Raw genomic sequence first — 20,686 nt, 5'->3', positions numbered from 1 at the left:
CGGACACGCTCGGCTGGAGTGCGGGCACAAGGCAGAGTGAGAGACTCTGTGCCCGGCTACAGGCAGTGAGGGCCAAGAGGTCACAATCCACTGCTGTGTATGTCACTATCCCTCACATAGGGGATGGGTGCCAGTGACGTCACAACGGGCGAGCGTCATCTGCAGCACTCCAATCTCAGCAATGGCATCTGGGTTTCCCACAGTGCCCCTGTCCATTCCATTCCCTGTATTATGTCTACTCGTTGTTGGCATTTTGCAGTGAGGCTGGAGAACTTATCCTGCAGGAAAGACTTGCATGGCTAGGACCAGTTCAGCATGGGGCAGAAAAGGGGAAGAGGCAGTTGACATGAACTGCAATTAGTAGGATCAGGCTGGAAACAGAAAAATCACACCAGCAAGACGGTAGAATCCATAAGCCTGAAGGGTTTGAAGAGTTGGGTGAGCACAACCCAGTCACAGCTGTTGCAAGCCTGTGGACACACAGTCAAATCCAGAAAGAAAAGCATTGCCGGGGAAAAATGTTACAGTAACATCCTCATTTGCAACAATATCTAGATGCTGCAATATGAGAAATCTACCCTCTTCATTTACTTCACGAATTCTAAGCATAGAATCCTTAGAGTTGGGAGGGACCTCTGAGGGCCATCTAGTCCAAGCCCCCTACACAGGACTCACAGCTTTTTCCAGGCTGAAGAGCTCCAGCTCTCTCAGCCTGTTCTCGTAGGAGAGGTGTTGCATTCCACTGATCCTTTTTGTGGCCCTTCCCTGATAACAGTCCAGCTCCATGTCTCTCCTGTTCTGAGGTCTCCACACAGTACTCCAGGTGAGGCCTCACCAGCTCAGAGTAGAGGGGCAGGATCACTTCTCTTGACCTGCTGGTCACACATCTTTTGATGCAGCCCAGGATATGATTGGTTTTCTGAGCTGTGAAGGCACACTGTTGGCTTATGTCCAGCTTACCAGTATCACCAGGTCTTTTTCAGCACAGTTGCTCTCAGGCCTTTCATCTCCTAGTTTATAATGGTAATGGGGGTTCCCTTGACCTGTTGCAAGAGAGCCTCAAGCTCCTTTGCGGGTGAGGCGAAATAGGTGCTGACTCCTTCACTGGTGCAGAACAAAAGACCTTTATTCTAGGTGCTTACCAGCTTTTATACCCACACAACACAACAGTTTTCCCACACAACCAAGACTGGTTACAGGTGAGGGCTAGGCGCCCTGTGGGTGTATAGGTCTGTCTCAAGTTATTTTTGAGCTTTGCCACTCATTAGCAATACAACAACATACATTGGCCCAGGTGCAAGACCTTTCACTTGGATTTGTTGAACCTCATGAGGTTCACCTGGGCCCACTGCTCAAGTCTGTCTAGGTCCCTCTGAATGGTATCCCATCCCTCTGGTGTGATTACTGCACCCTGTAGCTTGATGTCACAGTTCATCAGCTTCTGAGAAAGTACTTCAAAATCCAGGAGGTCAGACGGGAGGTTAACTATCAGCTTTCTCTTTTTTGTCTTCAAAAGAAATTCCTGCAGTTAAATGTTTGGTGGAATGTTTTGATGTGGCAGAGGATAAGTGATAATATTTACGAAAGCAATTCAGGTTGTATTTTGGCATCACTAGTTTAATGGCTGTGGTTCCCCTTTTCCACACAAACTGGAAGGAAAGTGGAAAATAAAAAAGTGTGAAAACAATACCCAGAGGAAAATAAAATGCGAGACTGCCCTAAAAGGGACTTTTATTTAGTACACAGCAGCAGATTTTGTTGCCAAAGCTAGCAGCTCCTGCTATTCCTCACCTCAGCTCACTCTGGATGGCTGGTTTGTCTCTAGTAATGCTAATAGAGCTGTAGGTCTGAAGCAGTCAAGTGACCGTGGAGAGCACAGAGAGTATGCATTGCCTTTTCCATGGGATTCACTTGCAGCAGAGGAACTATGCTGAGGAAAGTGTGCCAGAGAGCAGTGGTGGTGGTGGTGGAAACGCTGGGGAAGTGACGGTACTCATGTGCTGAAGAGAATCTGTATGAGTGGCAAAAAAGAAATTCCAGAGTCAGGGTGGGATTTCCGTGAGGCCTACTCACTGCCCTCATGTCAAAAGGACTGTTTGGGGATTGTGTCCCTTTGCTTCCTGTCCCAGCTATAGACTAATTGCTGCAGGTGGAACAGTCTTCCTGGATGCCTGTGGGAGATCAAGGCCCTTTAGCTCATGGCCTGCTGCTCTTGGGTTGTCTAACATCACACAGAGAAGTCACTGAAAGAGGATTTAATAGAGAACAGGACAGTCTGTGTCCATTGGGCACAGGGTTCAGTCAAACACAATGGCCAGCCACAGGACTAGCCCCTCTCTCATCCCTTCTGCCTGTTCCCCATTTTGTCTATGTCTCTGTTACGTTTGTCTACCAGGTTTGTGCCTCTGTTTATTTTATTACATCTCCCTTTTCCTTGGTATCCCACTTGACAAGTTCCTTCATCAGACAATAGTACTGGAAGAGATATTCTCACATTCCGCATTACCAAACAGTGTGACTGTCCAGTTACTGCTTCCATTACATTTGTTTGTTGGGTTTGTGTTTGTCTGTGTTCTTGTTTATAGCTTCCTCCTTTTCTTACCATCCCCTTTTGTGATGAGAAAGTCCTTGGCCAGTCACCCTTAAAGGAGCAGACACTTTCACCTTCCACACATCTTGCAAGATCTGCAGTTCCGTATTGTAAGCTAGGTACTTACAAGGTTTCTTGAAGTTCAATAATAGATTTCATTAAGAAAAATAATTAAGAAAAATAATGTTACCTATTCACTTATTATCACACAGAGCTAATTTTTTTCCAGTGTGCTGAAATTCTTCCTTAATGAGGTTCAGAAATCCCATCCTTTCAGATCAGTCAAGCAGAAATTTTTGAATATATGATCACAGGAACAATTTCAAAGTCAAGCAAGCAGTAAAATTTGAAAATGAACTCTCCATTTACACATGCATTTTTATTAGAGACATGTTTACCAAACCAAAGAATAAATATTGGAAAGTATAAATTGAATTCACTAAATAATCTTCACTCAATGTTGAAATACTCTATCTGTACTTTTACTGTTTAACTGTGCCTTTCAGATCTCCAAGTGATTCCCAGTTTGAATTTCTGGTGTTTATATTAATATTACTGGCTAATAAGCTTCTGTTGCTAAAAGATATGCTTTCAGTATTGTGTTCATTGTTTTAAGTTAACAGACTCCCCGTGTTAGAAAATCTTTTCTAAGAGATAGGAAATGTTAGGAATAAGCCATTGTTGTTGCTGCTCTTGTTAATAAATAGGCAGACAGTTTTTACAATTAGTAAATAACACGGTATGTAATAGTAGTATTGTTCTGGTTTTTGAAAAGGTTTACTCCATGTTCATGTATTATGTCAGTGAATATCTCAGTTTACTATTTATTTCAAAAAAATGGTTGTGCAGTTTAAAGTTGATTCACATCTTGTAGCTTGGTTTCCCTATATCAACTGAGTGTTCATGTGTCCCATGTTAAACCACATTAGCTACTTTGGAACTGATTGGCTGTATCAGTTAAAAAGTTGTTAAAGCTGCCACAGACAATTTTGTACTGAACCAGAGAGTTATGACTCCAGATTGCTGCTTGCTTGATGTCTTTACAGCTGATTCTGGCTTGTAGCTTGTTCTGCAGTGAGTATCTGACAAGATTCTAACAGTCTAACTCTAGCTGTATTTTTAGCTGCATGTCTAGCAATATTCTTAGCAGTTACTAACAGATAAGAAAATGGTAAACAGAGTTCTGACTGAGAAAGCAATCTAATTTCTTATTAAATTAATATAAATAATTAAAACATCTTCAAAACTATTAAATGATATTTTAAATTTACTGCTGGAAAATTGTCACTTGATAGCTTAATCCTGCTAGTTAAAGTAAGCAAGAAGGTAGACAAAGCTGAAGATCCTATTAGTAGAATACATTTCCATCAAGATTACATACACAAAACTAAGTGTGGCTTGTGTGTGACTAATTCAAATGAGACAGCAACATGAAAAATATGCAGAGATTGAAATGAGGCAGAAGTGATTTCAGATTTGCAACTGTGATCATGAAAAAAATCTTGGAGAATAAAAGACAGGTAGCTTACTTGAAACTTCAGAAAAAAACAGAGGGGTCAGATGAAAAGATGTAATACTGCAAACACTTTCTCTGAAGAATGCCATGGGCAATAAAAAGAGAAGGCAATTTGAAGCAATAGGAAAACTAAAGTAGGTGTGAAGATAAAATAGAAGAGATGCTTAAGGAATTGCTCAAAGCTTTGAAAGATCTCATTTGTGTGGATTTTTTAGTATTTTTTGACATATTCTTTAGAGAAGGTTTTCTATCACATATGTCAAATCTAAACATCTCTCCTACCCCCAGTACTTGAGGAATGGCTTTAAAAAGCATGAAATAATCATGCATACATACTTTCACATGTTGTTGAAGCTGGATGTGCTGCCTGAAGCTTCATGTTCAGTCAGTGGTTCAATTAAGGAGACATCCTTGCTCTGAATGCAAGCTCTGAATTAATCCTAAGAAGCATGGGAGACCTGGAGTAAAACACTGTGTAGCATCTCAGGCAAATCAAAATTTCCCTGGAGCTAAAAGCTTCTGAAAGTGCTGGGAAGTAATAAGTCTGTTTTACAGCACAATTCATGCTCTCTTACAAAAAAAAAAAAAAAGGGGGGGGGGCGGGGGAGGGGAGCATACAGCTAGTCCATATGACAACATCTGTTTCTGAAATGTTTATAATTCCTAACAGTTTACTGTAAATTCAGATTACAAGAGATGATTAGAATTAGTAGCACTCATCTTTCAGGAGTATTATACTTCAAGTAACCTAGAAGAACAAGTATATTAAAAATTGGCAAATGGTGTTTTGCTTTTCTATGCATGAACAGCCAGGTCTGGAATTTGAGGAGCCAACTCTTAGGCTCTGTCATGCTTAAAGTAAAAGGAGTTACTGAATAACCTAGAATGAGAAGCCATAACAATTGATTGAAAAGAGGTAATCATCAATCCAGACCGAACTATCTTTAAAGATGGTTGTGCAGAAAAAGGAAATTAGTATTTTAAGTAGATAAATTCTATACAGCGTTGAACAAAGTATATACAGATAGCGTTGACAGTTCATTGGATTTTTCTACTCAAGAGTAAGGAAGGCACTGCTTCACAGTGAGGAATTGGTTATCTAAACTTCCTGACATACTTACCAATATATGGAAGAGTCTTAAAGAGTTAAATAGTGTTTTGAAAGTCATACGTATTGTGTGACTTGTGGATACATGGGAGATCCATCTAGATTCTGTCCTATAATGTCCTTGTCAATATGAATGTGTTGACTACAGTGTTCTACAAATTTGTCTTTTTTTTCCTATTGCAGAGGCTCTGAACTAAAAATAGTTGAAAACGAATTCAAATATCCTCTGTAAGCAGCATTTGAAACTTTAATTTCAGGCCCTTTAGAGAGAATATAATGATACTGTGACATTAAAAGTGTAAGAGAGTATTGCAAAATTTATTTCTGTTTATTTTCATGATATTTAGTATCCCTAGAGGTTGAATCATTTCTTCACGTCTGAAGACATAAATTTTATATTTGATAGGCAATTTAAGGATGATTAAATTAAATCATCTGAAGTTCTGTGATCTAAGAAATGCTAAAATATATTAGTCCAAAGACCTAATAAAAGGCCAAAAACAGGTAGTAAAAATAATATGTGTTCATGAGGGTATAACACTACTGAGTTACACAAAGCAGATTTTGAGTCTGCTTGAGAAAGAAGCGAAGATCAGTATTACAGCAGATTTATCAGAAAACTGTTACTCCTGTGTCTACCTAGAAAGCAACACTGAATGAAATTAAGAGGAAGTATATTTAAAATAGGAGAGAAGCAGTAATTGTCCATTAAGTTGAAATGGATCTACTGAACTCTCCTTTGTGATATATTACACTGACAAATTGCTTTGTAAATATGGGCTACTCTGAAGAGTAACTTTAGCTCTATATAGTGGGGGAAAAAGGTTTTATTTCCTAATTCTTCAAAGAAGATAATGACATTAGATATTGTAGTTCTGAATGCTAATAAGACTTTATAACTTACTACAGAGGCATATATAATTGCTCAAGAGGGGATAATTATTTTTCACAGCGTTATGGTAGTTTTAATGGTCTGACTACATTATTATTATTATTTTAAGTTTTACAAGTATTTGCTGAAAACCATAAAATATTTATTCATTTCTTAACTTTATGGAGTTTCGGCCAGAAAATACACACACAAATATGCACACATAACAAATTTACAGAACTTTCAGTCAAAGGCATGTATGAAAGTCAGAAGAAAGTGAAACAGAAAAATTCTTCATTGGGTTATATATGTATTTAGGTTCACTAGATTAGATATTTAGAATAAGTAATGGTATTATTAAGAAAATGTTGATCAACCTAGTTTTTTGTGATTATCTCAGGACATGTGATACTGTTGCAGAGTTATCAGATGTTTCTTCTGGTTGTTGGCCTAACAATCTTGAGTTTATAGTAAGAATAATTGTGAGAAACATACTGTTGTTCTCACTCAAGAAAATAGGATGGTATTCTTGCACATCTCTTCCCAAGTGTGGCTTAGCTAAACTTGACATTAGTCCAAACGGAGTCAGAGGTTCAGAGGTGCTCTGTATCTCTGACAAGACAGGTCAATTATTATTATTATTATTATTATTATTATTATTATTATTATTATTATTTTATAGTCCTGCGGCTCCCATAGCAACTATGTTTTATGGGATGTCTTTTGTAGCAAATTATGTAATTGAAGTCAGGATTTAGAAGAATAATGAGCCTCTACAACCACTTTCTCTTAAGCTATTTTGAATGGAGAAAGAAAAAAAAAAAAGAAAAGAAATTATGGAGCCTGTCCACTGCTTGTTAAAAAGGCACAGATTATATCAATCCATATTAAATCAATCCAGGCATTTGCTAACATCTGTGAAGTTTTTAGCAAGTAACTAATCCTGCCAAACTGTGAGATAAATAAGATTTGAAAAACATTGGTTAGGCTCTGCTGCAAAAGAGACTGGAAGAATGCACCTTGGTTTCTCAGTATCTAGCAGGAGATTTTATTACTCTAATTCAGATAACCATCTATTGCGTATCCAAAATTTAACATTTCTTTACTGTTGCACAAATATCCAGGCTAAATTCTGATATTGAAGAAAATCTCAAACCATTCTCAACTATTTCAGTCTTACATGGTGTTCTACTAAGAATATATCTGATTTTCTAATTGTTTTTTTATGATTGTGAAGGTCCAGTGATTTTGTGAAGCTCCAGTGTAATAAGACTAATAATGAATTTGTTGAGTGAAGAGTTTTGTTTTCTTTGTTGTTTCTGTTATTCTTCTATATAAATACAAAAATGATACTTCCTTAGAAAAGAACCCAGGATGAGATTATAATTTCAGTTCCAAATTCTGTATAGAAGCAGAAAGAATCATCAGATATAAATTAGTTGTGGTTCTGAGATGCATACAAAATAGTTCTATGCCAGGCCTTCTGTCTTTTTCAGTCATTCCACCACTGCTATTGCAGCAGCTTCATGGGAGAGGTGCTTCATTGTTTGTTTGTTTTGCGTTATTGTATTGTTTTGTCTGTTTCTTTTTTTTTTTTTTCCATCAAGGCAGCAACTTTCCTGTTCAAAGCAACAACTTTAGTGTTCATGGATATCCAGGAATAGGCAAGATTTATTCCACGAAACCAAACTGCCATCAACTGGGCCCATTCTCATTCTCATTATCATTTTGGCACTGCACAAAGAGAAGAGACACTTGAATTATTATTGCATTGATCTTCTAGGGGTTAGACAATCTTTATTATTAGGATCTGGTGAATACAGAACGTTACTTGAAAGTTATAAACTTAAAATAAAGCAAGTCGCTTAAACTGCACATTATTTTTTGCTATAAAATCAATGGGAGATGACTTTTTTGGCAGAAGAGTAACAAAATAATTTATATTTTCTGTTTAAGCTTTACTATGTAATCATTAAATGTTATTAGTACAAACCACCTTATAGGTATACTCTATGTAAAGGTAAAAGTATAGGACCAACAGCAAATTGTGAGAAGAATATGGTAATCTCAAGGAAAGAACAAAAAGTGAGCTGTTAGAAAAATGATGTGAACTTTCTTTAATCTATCATCTTTTTAAACCATACTGAAGGAGTTTTTTCCATATTTGAGCACACCCATTTGAAGTTATCCATTCTTATTAGGCAGGGTTAACCAGAAAGGTTTGTGTTATGCATACACATATCTCTTCAAGTGCAAAAATGATCAAAGACATTTTTGAAAATTACTTTTAAGTAATGCTGACTTTCAGTAAGTAAATCAATCTTTTCCTTTGGAAGCTGAAGTACTAAATTAGTAAAAGCAAACACGGTTTTTCACTTTGCTACTTCACTATTCGTGAAAATGTACTTTGAAAGGAACTGCAACCCATAGTGCTGCCACTAAAATGAAATCCACGTTTCTTGTCTGTAAAACAGCATTGTTAGAAATACAATGAAAAATACTACTGATTTCTTTCACCTTGATAAAATGTTAGGAAGTCCCTAATCCACATTCATGAGTGAAGATGAGAACTTTAAAGTAGGATTTCAGATACATCACACAAAACAGTGGAGTATGCGCTGTTAGAATGAACTGAAGCATTGCATAGGATGAATGGTAGGAAGCTCATCAATTTTAAGCCTGAATGCTTTTTATATTTCAGAAGCATTTTTTTTAGGACATCAAAGCCCTATCAGTGCTGATTTTATTCCCTGGTCCCAGTGCCTGTCCACAGGAATTTTCTTTGTAAAATGGTGAACTGTACCACTTGTTCTTAGCCTGTGTATTACGGAAGTTGATGATGGTGTTAGAAAGATGCCTGCAGGGCCTACAGGAGAACTTGTAGGTCACTCTGTGAGAATATGTGTACTGAGTTTGGTTCAGATAAGTTAATTTTCTTCCTTGCAGAACACATGGCACTGTGTTTTTGATTTGTGACCAATTCAGTGTTAACAACACATCAGTGTTTTATCTGTTGCTAAATGATACTTGCACGTTACCAAGGCCTTCCGTGTACCTCACTGTGTTCTCTTAGCAAGTGGAGAGCAAAGGTAAGAGCTTGGGATTGGAAGCAGGCAGGACAGCTGACTAAAATTTACCAAAAATATATTCTGTGCCATTTACTGTAATATTCAGTATGAACATTGAGAAAGAGTTATGACTTCCATCAAGCTCAAATGCAGTAAATCCTGGTGAATAGGTGGTCAAGCAAAAATGCCAGGAGGCCTGCATGGATGAACAAGGTGTTCCTGGGAAAACTTAAGCACAAAAAGAAGGCATATAGAATCTGCAAACAGGGACAGGTAAACTGAGTGAAATACAGAGACATTGTCCAAGCATGCAATAATGCAATTAAGAAAGCCAAAGCTCAGTGGGAATAAATCTGGCCATTGACGTCAAAGGCGACAAAAAGGACTTTTACAAGTACATGGATGACAAAAGGAAGACTACAGAAGACACAAGTCTGCTACTGAATGAGATGGAAGAGCTGGTTACTCAGGATAAAGAAAAGGTTGAAGCACTGAATGTCTCCTTTATCTCAACCTGTACTATCACAATCAACCTTCAAGAATCCCAAGTCCTAGAGAGGAAGAAGTGGAGCTAGGAGGATATGCCCTTGGTGGAAGAGGATCAGTTAAAGCAGTTCTTGAACAAATTCAATTTAACGTAAGTTGCTATGGACCCAAAGGTATGCACTGGTTCTGAGAAAGCTGGCTGATGTTATTGAGAAACCACTCTCAGTTGTCTTTGCTTCATCAGAGTGACTGGGGAAAATGTCCAAAGATCGGATGAAAGCAAACATCATTCCTAAATTCCAGAATGACAGGAAGGAAGACCCAGGGAATGACAGGCCTGTCAGCCTCACCTCATCACTGGGAGTGTGATGAAGTAGCTAATTTTGGGAACCATATGGAACATGATGAGTGAGAAAATCACCAGGAGGGGTCAGCACAGATTCACTAAGAGAAAGACACGCTTGACCAAATGGATGAATTTCTACATTCATTCAGCCTGACAGACCAGTCTATCTGGATATCAGAAAGGCTTTTGACACTGTCCTCCTTAAGACCATCATAAAAAAAAGCTAGTAATATATGAACTGGTTAGCCAGACAGTGGTATAAACTAAAAACTGGCTGAATGGGGAGGTGATCATTGTGATCAGCAGCACAATGTCTAGATGAAGACTAGTAACTAATGGTGTAACCCAATGATCAATACAGAGTACAGTCCTGTATTTAATATCCTAATTGATGATCTAGATGATAGGCCAGAGAGTACCCTCAGCAAGTTTGCAGATGAAACAAGACTGGGAAGAGTGGCAGATAAGATATGAAGTCTTGCTGAGAAATGCTTTTTCCATCCAAAGAAAACAGGACAGGCTGGAGAAATGGTAACTTCATGAAATCCAAAAAAGAGAAGTGCAAAAGGAGGGCATGTTGTGGGCCACCCATCTGAAAAGCAGTTTGGCAGAAATGATCCAGGGTTGTCCTGCTGAACACCAAGTTGAACATGAGCCAGAAGTGTATCACTGCATCTAAGAAGACTAATGGTATCATGGGATGCATTAGATAAGGTCTGCCAACAGCAGATCTAGGGTCGTGATCTTTCCCTTCTACTCAGCAATGGTGAGGCACTACTGGAGAACTGTGTCCAGTTCTGGTCTCTTCAGTACAAGACAGACATAAATATTCGTTGGAAATATAACACAGCACAGAGGAAGCAGTCCAGGAGGTTACTAGACTGCGTGGAAGATAGCTTTCTTATGCAACTGGTAGGAGAACCTAATAGGAGTGATGCCCTGCTAGACCTGGTTTTCGCTAACAGAGAAGGACTGGTGGGAAAAGTGAAGGTTGGGGACTGTCTTGGGCAGAGCAACCATGGAATTGTAGAATTCTCTATTCTTGGAGATGTCAAAAGAATGACCAGTAAAACTACTTTTTTAAACTTCCAGAGGGCGGACTTTGATCTGTTCAGGGCACTTGTAGCACGGGTCCCTCGGGAGTCACTTCTCAAGGGTAAAGGGGTCCAGGAAGCCTGGACACTCCTCAAGATGGAAATCTTAAAGGTGCAAAAACAGGCTGTCCATGAGTACCGTAAGGTAAGCTGTAGGGGAAGATGACTGGTGTGGATGAGCCAGGAATTACTGTTGAGACTCAGGGAGAAAAAAAGAGTCTATGTCCTCTGGAAGAAGGGGCAGTCTACTTGGGGGGATTACAAGGGAATAGCTAAGGTATGCAGGGAGGAAGTTAGGAAGGCAAAAGCCCAGCTTGAACTCAGATTTGCCACTGCAGTAAAAGACAATAAAAAATCCTTTTATAAATATATCAACGGCAAAAGAAGAACCAAGGATATTTCTCATCCAATACTTGATGCAGCAGGGAATGTGGCCACTGAGGACAAGGAGAAGGCTGAGGTCCTCAATGCCTTCTTTACAACTGCCTTTAATAGCCGGACCAGTTATCCACTGGGCATTTTATCCCCTGATCTGGAAGTCTGGGACCCTACTCAGAATATACCCCCGGTGAATCAGGTGGAGACAGTCAGAGAGCTTCTTCTCCATCTGGACTGTTACAAGTCCATGGGACCGGATAGGCTACACCCTCAGGTGTTGAGAGAGCTGGTGGGGGTGACTGCCAAGCCCCTTTCAGCCATCTATCAGCGCTCCTGGTTAGCTGGAGAGGTCCTGGAGGATTGGAGGCTTGCTGATGTGACTCCCATCTTCAAGAAGGGCCGTAAGGAAGATCTGGGGAACTATAGGCCTGTTAGCCTGACCTTGATACCGGGGAAAGTAATGGAGCAAATCATCTCAGGTGAGATTGCACAGCACATGTGTGGTGTCCAGGGAATCAGGCCCAGCCAGCACAGGTTCATGAAGGGCAGGTCGTGCTTGACCAACCTTATCTGCTTCTATGACTGGGTGACCAGTTTGGTAGATGGGGGAAGGGCTGTTGATGTAGTCTTCCTAGACTTCAGCAAAGCCTTTGACATGGTCTCTCACAGGCTTCTGCTGGGGAAACTGGCTGCCCATGGTCTGGACAGGTATACACTTCTTTGGGTAAGGAACTGGCTAGAGGGCCATGCCCAACGGGTAGTGGTTAATGGAGTTAAGTCCAGCTGGCAACCCGTTATGAGTGGTGTCCCCTAGGGCTTGGTACTGGGGCCCATCTTGTTTAATATATTTATTGACCACCTAGATGAGGGGATTGAGTGCACCCTCAGTAAGTTTGCAGATGACACTAAGTTGGGAGGTGGTGTGGATCTGCCTGAGGGTAGGGAGGCCCTACAGAGGGATCTAGATAAGCTGGATCACTGAGCTGAGATGAATGGGATGAGGTTCAACAAGGCCAGGTGTTGGGTCCTGCACTTTGGCCTCAATAACCCCAAGCAGCGTTATAGGCTTGGGGATGAGTGGCTAGATGATTGTGAAGAAGAAAGAGACCTGGGGGTGCTGGTTGATGCTCGGCTAACATGAGCTGACAGTATGCCCAGGTGGCCAAGAGAGCCAACAGCATCCTGGTCTGCATTAGAAATAGTGTGGCCAGCAGGAGCAGGGAGGTGATCATCCCCCTCTACTCAGCACTGTGTTCAGTTTTGGGCCCCTCACTACAGGAAAGATGTTGTGGCCCTGGAGCTCCAGAGTGTCCAGAGAAGGGCAACAAAACTGGTGAGGGGTCTGGAGCACAAGTCTTATGAGGAGCAACTGAGGGAGCTGGGATTGTTTAGTCCAGAGAAGAGGAGGCTCAGGAGAGACCTCACTGCATCTACAACTTCTACAAGGGAGGTTGGGGTGAAGAGGGATTTGGCATCTTCTCCCAGGCAACAAACACGACCCGGGGAAATGGCTGCTAGTTGTACCAGAGGAGGTTTAGGTTAGACACGAGGAAAAACTTTTTCTCTCAGAGAGTGGTCAGGCACTGGAATGGCCTGCCCAGGGAGGTGATGGAGTCACCGTCCCTGGAAGTTTTCAAGAGGCGTCTAGATGAGGAGCTGCAAGATACGGTTTAGTAGCTTGTGGTAGCAGTGGTAATGAGAAGACTGTTGGACTAGATGATCTTATAGGTTGTTTCCAACCTTGTGATTCTACGATTAAGAATCCAACAAAGGCCCACAAAGAGCATGAAGGGAGCAGAGCACCTCTCCTATGAGGGAATCATAGAATCATAAAATGGCTAGGGAGGGACCCCAAGGATCATCAAGTTCCAATCTCCCCTGCCCCACAGACAAGTCCAACGCTGGGCACAGGCAGGGAAAGCTGTGAAATCTCAGTGTTTAGAATAGAAAGAAGTCAGCTGAGGGGGTATTCATCAGTATATGTAGGTTGCTCAGAAATTAACACCACCTATTTCTTTCAGTGGAAACTACAACAGATATGAATGGCACAACAGCAATTTGATAGAGAAAATTCTCAGCTACAAAACATCATTACTCACCAGCATTAGCTGGTACATTTTTTTTAGTACATTTAGTACATTTTCATCAGTGTGGAAAAGGAGACTGCATGCCACATTCACAAAAATCTGCACCAGTGAAGGTGACCCATTATCACTTTACCAATGCTGAAATGCAACATACACCATCTCACTGTGTCACATCATCTGCTTGGTCTCCAGAGAAGCTCAGCAAGTGTCAGTGAATCAATGGGTGCCATTTTTTCTATATGGAGGAATTTAGTTACATATCTTTGCTTCATTTGCACTTCCATGTCAGACTGCCTTTCTGCTGCCATCTGTCACACTGCAACAAAAAGTAATGGAGTACTGGTGGGAAGGTTCAGACCACCACCATCTGCCTCTGACGTTGTGGTCCAACAAAATAAGATAGTAGGCACTACATTCAGAGTCCTTATATATAAAGACCTGAAAGAGGGATGCAAAGAGGTTGGAGCCAGGGTCTTTTCAGCAGCACTTGGTAATAGAAAAAGGGGATGGTCACAAAATGAAACATAGAAAATTTCCTCTAGACATCATGAAGACATCTTTAATGTAAAGGTCAATAAGCAGGTTTCCCAGGTAAGTTGGATAAAATTAGATTTATTTATGAAACCATGCTCAAGTCAGGTAAATTTAAGTGACAAAGCAAGTACTCTACCTTCAGAGTCACAGAGATTTTGGGTTACTATTAGAACTGCAATATTGTTTTCTCCTGTTCATTACATAATTTATTTAGATTTCTGCAAAACTCAAAGTATGTGTGGCTGCTTATTATAATCAAGAGTTACATAATGGTCTGTTTATATTCCAAACTATCACAGTAAAATTTAAATTGAATAAGTTTTTGCTTTTAGGCCAGTTATCTAGAAAGTTGAATTTAGTGGTGCTCATGGATATTCCCATTCAAGAGAAATCATTGTGCCATTAGTATTTTGATTTTCTCAGCATCATGTAGTTACTTCTTTCTTGCTTTTAATTTTTTTTTTCTGTCTTAAATTTAATAATGAATTTGTCAATACAATCACAGCTTATTGCATTGTTGTTATATTAGTAACTATTTTGTGCCATTTACATAATTGATACATAATTCAACTTGGAGCTTGACTTAGGAAGTTTCTTGTAACAAGAGGAAGTATTTCAGTAGACAAAGCAGTTTTGAAATAATTCAAATATATTTGGCAGTCAGTCTTTCAACGGTTTTGTCATTAGTATTGTCTTTAGGAAGATCTAGTCCCAAGCCTAAGATTTTTCACTTTTAATAAAAATCTCCACTCCAGAAGTCTTTTCTTTCCTGTAGAAAATCAGAACATGCAGGTTTTATTAGTTAAGAGGCATTTATACCTCTGAAAATGATCTGAAATGCATTGAGCCCTGACCATAGTCACTGGTATTTATGCACTTTGAAACTTCTACAGAATTTTCTTACAACCTGTCATTTTTTTGTTATTTTTGTTATCAGTATTTCTCATTATAACATCATGTAGTGCATTGCAAGTTAAAGCGTTAACGCTCCAGTTCCATGGATTGTCAATATTTCCAGGTATATTGTTCTCAGATGAGAAGAACTATATCTCCCAGAAGACTTTCACTATTTCATTTTTGTTTTCTGTTCAGAGAGAAAGATAAAACTGGAGACGTCACGAGACATCTCCTTTTACTGCTCATCACTGCAGTGTGTGCTCCCTAGCTGTTTTGCTTTCAGCATTAGAGTAAGACCTCTGTTTCTCATTTATTTGATTATCTTCAGTTCCAATTATATTGCATTATATTGTATAATCTTGCATTTCACAATCATATTTAGTAAATTAGTTTTCTCCCTTAGCTCATTGCTGCTGTTTGTGTTTTTTAAGGTCCATCACCCTACCTTTTCCTCTTTTTCCCTTCCCTTGCTGCTGGAGCCTCTGGAGCCCTGCTCCATTCATCATGGAACTGGGCCGAACCAGCCTGTAAACCATTGACACAGTTCTTGAATGCAATCCTAATGCAGTGCAGTGGGAGAGCTGGACCTAACTTGCTTGAGTAATCAAAATCTATGAAAAAGTCTGTCCTGGTCTGGCACAGATTGTCCTTGGTAGGTACAAAGAGGAAGTTACAGGTTCAGGAGTTTCCCTAGAAAACTGGTCTCTGCAAGAAAGATTGCTTAATGATATCTCAGGCCTTACTCACAAATCTTACTAAGCAGTCAAGTCCTTACACAAATATATATTGTACTAGTAGTCCAGTCAGAGGACTTTGAAAAGCTACATATGAAACAACAGGTGGGAGCACTCATAAGAAATTCAGTACAATTGACCATATTCAACCTTTTAAATATTCTTTCAATGAGCAAGGCAATTCCATATCTTCTAAGTTATCTTAGTGCAAACCACCTGGATATGTGTCTTACTTCACAAGCCAAATGACAGTGTACAAATAATTTCTTAAAATGGACGAGCTTTGTGAGCCAAAAATGTTTATTTGATTTATCGGCATCCAATTCTTTAAATGGAGTCACTGGCAGAATGTCAGGTGCTTCAAAAAAAATTAAAGTAAAGCAAAACATACAATTCAGAGAATAATGCATATGCAAATTTTATTCTATTTTTGGTAACAATCCAATCAAGTCTCATCTTCTGTCTTTACCCACTTTTTATTATGTTTTCATTAGCATTCTCTTGCCAAACAGCAATTCTGTTGCCAACTCAAGCAATTGGGCAGAAAAATGTTCAAACAAATGAGAATTTACATGCTGGTGACAGTTCATGTTTTTCAATATTGATATGGTTTCATTATTTTTAATTTGTTGGTTTTCTCAAATGATCACCAGATTTGCATTTGTAGTTTTTTTTCTTTATTGGGATAGAAAAAACTGTATTTTAGTTGTCAGAATGGCAGCAATACAAACACTAGATTTCCTTAATGATTACCTGCTTCAAATAAAAGTTGCATTAAGGAGTGAAAAATGCCTTGGTAAGAGCAGTGGCAGATGTATGTCAGAAACTTTAGTTTACCAAAAATCTCGTACACCAGGTGGGCTTTCTTCTTGTCTGCACAAGTCCTTTTTTTTTTTTTTGGTAAAATAGTGCTGCCAGTATTTCTAATCAGTGTTTAGGTTATAGAAGCTGAAGAGAAACAGTCTTGTCAGTTAGGTTTTCTATTTTTCTATTAGGTTTTCAAATTTGGGGTTTGAAATTAAGGAATAATCATAGTTTGAAAAAAGAGATGAGAAAAGATTTGGGATAGGAAGGAGGATGAGTACAAGCAAATTATTTAATGAGTGTTAGCACCTCAATTCACTTCAGTCTTTGTGAGTAAAAAATGAACAAAATACTCAATAGGAACACAGAGGTACAAACCAGCCATTAAGTAGGACTGCTGAAGAGGCAGTAAGAAGTCTTAAGTCAGGCTAAGGATAAACAAGAACTTGGAGAAAAAAAGTAAAGATTAAAAATAAATGTTGTGAGGGACAATATTTAAAGGAATGAAACAGAACATAAAAACAATTGAAAAAGCTTAACACAGAAGACTAAAATAGTTTAGGACTCAAAATAGGTAGTATGTGTGAAATTAAATGTTAACAATTTACCAAATTGTTTTGAGAGAAGCATAAGAAAAAGAGTTGAATTACTCAGATATATCCTCACTTATCATTTAAGAAACATTGTAGTCTTTAATTTTACATTTCATTTAGTTTCATTTGCTTTTTAAAATCAGCTAGAAATTCAGCATCTCACCTGTTGGGCATTTCTTCAGTCAACGATGGCTGGTAAGGCTGTTGTGATATAATGTCACTGCTATAACTGTGAACTCTGCTCAGAGGAGGAATTTATTCTGAAGTATATATTCAGGTGACTTTCCATGTCAGCAAATATGATCTGAGAAGTGAAGCATAATAACTAAACTATTTTTTTACAGCAAGAATTAACGAAAGCTAAAATTATCATCAGTTTTTTTTACGAAGTCTTGCAGAATGCTCTGATGAGAATCAAGCAGATGCTAAGCTTCATTTCTAAAGATGCTTGGAAAACTGCATTTGTGTTTCCTTCTGCACTTTTTTGAGATAAGCAGGTAAGGGAGGAGGGACTGAGTGAAAGAAACATCCAGGATTGTTACAGAAACTAACAACACACACTTGAATAAGCACAGATGGTATGCTTATAAAGATACATGGGAAAAATTACACGTATTAAGCGTCTGTTTCCCTTTCAAGGAAGATGAAGAAAGTGCTGAGCATTGATCAAGTAAGTATGTTAACAATAAAAGTGCTGAAGTTCTCAAATTTTGGATAAACTTGTATATCCCCCTGAAAATCTGTCTCTTGCTAGAGAATTATGAGTATTACTGTTCTACTCTATTATTGTTCACCTACGGTAGCTACCTAGGAGAAAGTAAAGATGGGAACAGTCTTACTGCCTGGGACAGATGTGAAATGAAAGGCATACATATTTATGTATTTAAGTTCTGTATCACTGCAGATTTTATTTCCTCTTCAGGAAGGGCTGTAATGATGAAGTATTCAAACTCTGGAGGGCTAGATTCTTGTGCCGTATTAATCATCTTGAAGGTCTTTTCCAAAATCGCTCTGATTCTATGTAAGATAATAAGTCATATTTTTATCAGCTGAAGGTCCTATCCTGTCAGATGGACTTAAGACAGTACTGGTAAGTAAATCAGATGACAAGAAGACAAAGATACTCTTTGAGGAAAGGTAAAATCTTTTGAGAATTTTCAGAACTGCTCTCATTTCTGCTTTTATTGGAGTGAAATTCATGGCTAACTATGCACTTCTTCCTCTGACCTTGAATCTTATTTTATCTGTCTAATCATTACCTCTTGTTCTATAAGTAGCTATTTAAAACATAATTATTCTTTAAAAACATGATGAACAAAAACTATTCTAACAAACAAGGAAAACTCAATCTTTACCAATATACAAGAAGGAGAGGGGATAGCTGCATTTACCTTCCCCTCCACCTCCCCACCCCCCCCAGGAATTTAATAAAATTATATAGTTGTTTTAATCTCTCGATTATAGAAAAGGCTCTGATTAAAAAGCTAAGAAGTGTTGAAACAAAATGAGGTCGTACTGAAGCAGGTCAAAATCCCAATTCTTAACCTAAGAAACAATATAATATTGGCTTTCCTGCTATATATTGTGATCATTATAGAAGGCAATAAAATACCACCTTCAAAAATAGTTAATATGCCTCAACTCCATTGCAAACACGAGAATCATAGAATTGCTTGGGTTGGTAAAGACCTTAAAGATCAACAACAACAACCTAACCATACTACCTTGACTCTATCAACCCTCTGCTAAATCATGTCCCTGAACACAACATCTGAATGGTTTTTAAACACATTCAGGGATGATGACTCAATCACCTCCCTGGGGTGCGTATTCCAATGCTTAACAACCCTTTCTGTAAAGATATTTTTCCTGATATCCAACCTACACCTCCCCTGGTGCAACTTGAGGCCATTTCCCCTCATCCTATCACCAGTGAGAAGAGATGAACCCCACTCTCGCTGTAAACACCTTTCAGACATTGGAAGAGAGCAATAAGGTCTCCCCTCAGCCGCCTTTTCCCTAAACTGAACAGCCCCAGTTCCTTCAGTCACTCCTCATAGGGCTGATTTTTCCAAGCCCTTCACTAGCCTTGTTGCCCTTCTTTGGACCTGCGTCAGCACTTCAATGTCCTTTCTGTACTGAGGTGCCCAAAACTGAACACGGTACTCAAGGTGAGGCCTCACCAAGGCTAAGTACGGGGCAGGATGACTTCCCTAGTCCTGCTCATCACTGGTCCTGACACAAGCCAGGATGTCATTGGCCTTCTTGGCCACCTGGAGACACTGCTGACTCATATTCAGCTAACTGCCCAACAGTGCACTAAAGTCCCTTTCCACCAGACAGCTTTCCAGCCAATCCTCCCAAAGTCTGTAGGGGTGGGGACAATTTAAAATATAAATATAAAATGACAATATTTCCATTCTGTGAACCAAAGCAACAGTGCAGTGTTCACTTCCCCCTGGATACAGTAGATGAAGTTCTGACTACTACTAGCCTCTGGTTAAGATATTTTCTCAGGTTGCTATCTGTCCTTCAGCTTTCTCAGGAGAAATTATTATATTCCACTTTGCTGATTTTAATCTGAGGATGGCGTAGGTCTTATATGACATTAATTACATACAAAGATTTGTTCAGGAAAAGTTTTTAAAAGATAAGATCCAAAGCCTTCCAACCCAGGGAAATTTCAACATTTATTATCATTATTGTATTCAACATTCAGTCTTCCTCGCTAGAAGCATATGTATATTATTAAAATTATTGAAAAATTAGCAAGTATTTCATCGGTATTGAACAGAACTTTTTTTTGGCATCATTTAAGGCATATAAGGTCAGAAAGCAGTAATATATCTCTTGATATATTCAACTTGACATTTTCTGTAATGTCTGCCGTGGAATTTCAAATATACACCAAAGATACAAGTACATGAAATAGTTTGAGATTTTAAGTTTTTGTTTTGGGTACACGACAGTAATACTGACACCTTAAATGCTACTCGATCCTCTTGTACTGAAAGGGCAAATCAAATCCAATATGAAGATAGTAGACATAAAGGATATAATTTAAAAACAAAGCAAAACAAAGCAAGCAAGCAACCAAACAAAACAGCCAAAAGAGATGCTGAGCATTTTATCCAAACAGCTGTTGGCCTCTTGTACAATTAGATTCAATTTCCAGTGGCTCATAAATACATACTTCCCAAAGATGCTTTTGTATCTTGTTATAACTTAAACCAGCAGGCAAATAAGCACCACACACTCATTAGATTTCTTCCTCCCAGCAGAATGGGAGAGTGGGCCCTATATGAGATTATTCTTCCAAGTCAACTTGATAGAGGGTGTACATCCAGATTTGGGGATAAGTATTCCCCAAAACCCACAACATCTAGGAAAGCACATTTCCTTTTTGCTAATTGTGGAAACATAGCAGATACTTTATTGATCACATGCACTGGGATCTGATAATGTCTGTCTTGCACTTTTATTCCTAAGACCTGGGTCTCCCATGCAAGTCCCTTAATATTATTTTCTTTATAGCAAAACTGGGTTTTAAAGGGATTTGAATTATTTTCTTTCCTTTCTC

General features: G+C 38.9%; 1 protein-coding gene across 2 annotated transcripts in view; it reads right to left on the bottom strand.

Annotated features, from left to right (window-relative positions):
- Positions 1 to 20,686, bottom strand: part of LOC146542320 (uncharacterized) — a 78,370-nt gene that overhangs the window by 8,841 nt on the left and 48,843 nt on the right. The window contains exon 2 of one of the 2 annotated variants that reach the window (XM_085213482.1): positions 1,792 to 2,011. The exons of the other annotated variant lie outside the window; for it this stretch is intronic. The gene's annotated coding sequence lies outside the window, so the exon portion shown is untranslated. The remainder of the gene's footprint in view (positions 1 to 1,791; positions 2,012 to 20,686) is intronic. 2 annotated transcript variants of the gene reach the window in all.

The sequence above is a fragment of the Meleagris gallopavo genome, chromosome Z, assembly GCF_905368555.1.
Source record: "Meleagris gallopavo chromosome Z, MGAL_WU_HG_1.1, whole genome shotgun sequence".
Classification (NCBI taxonomy): Eukaryota; Metazoa; Chordata; class Aves; order Galliformes; family Phasianidae; genus Meleagris; species Meleagris gallopavo.
Note: the sequence above shows the minus strand (reverse complement) of the source record. Positions and strands in the feature narration are given on the sequence as shown.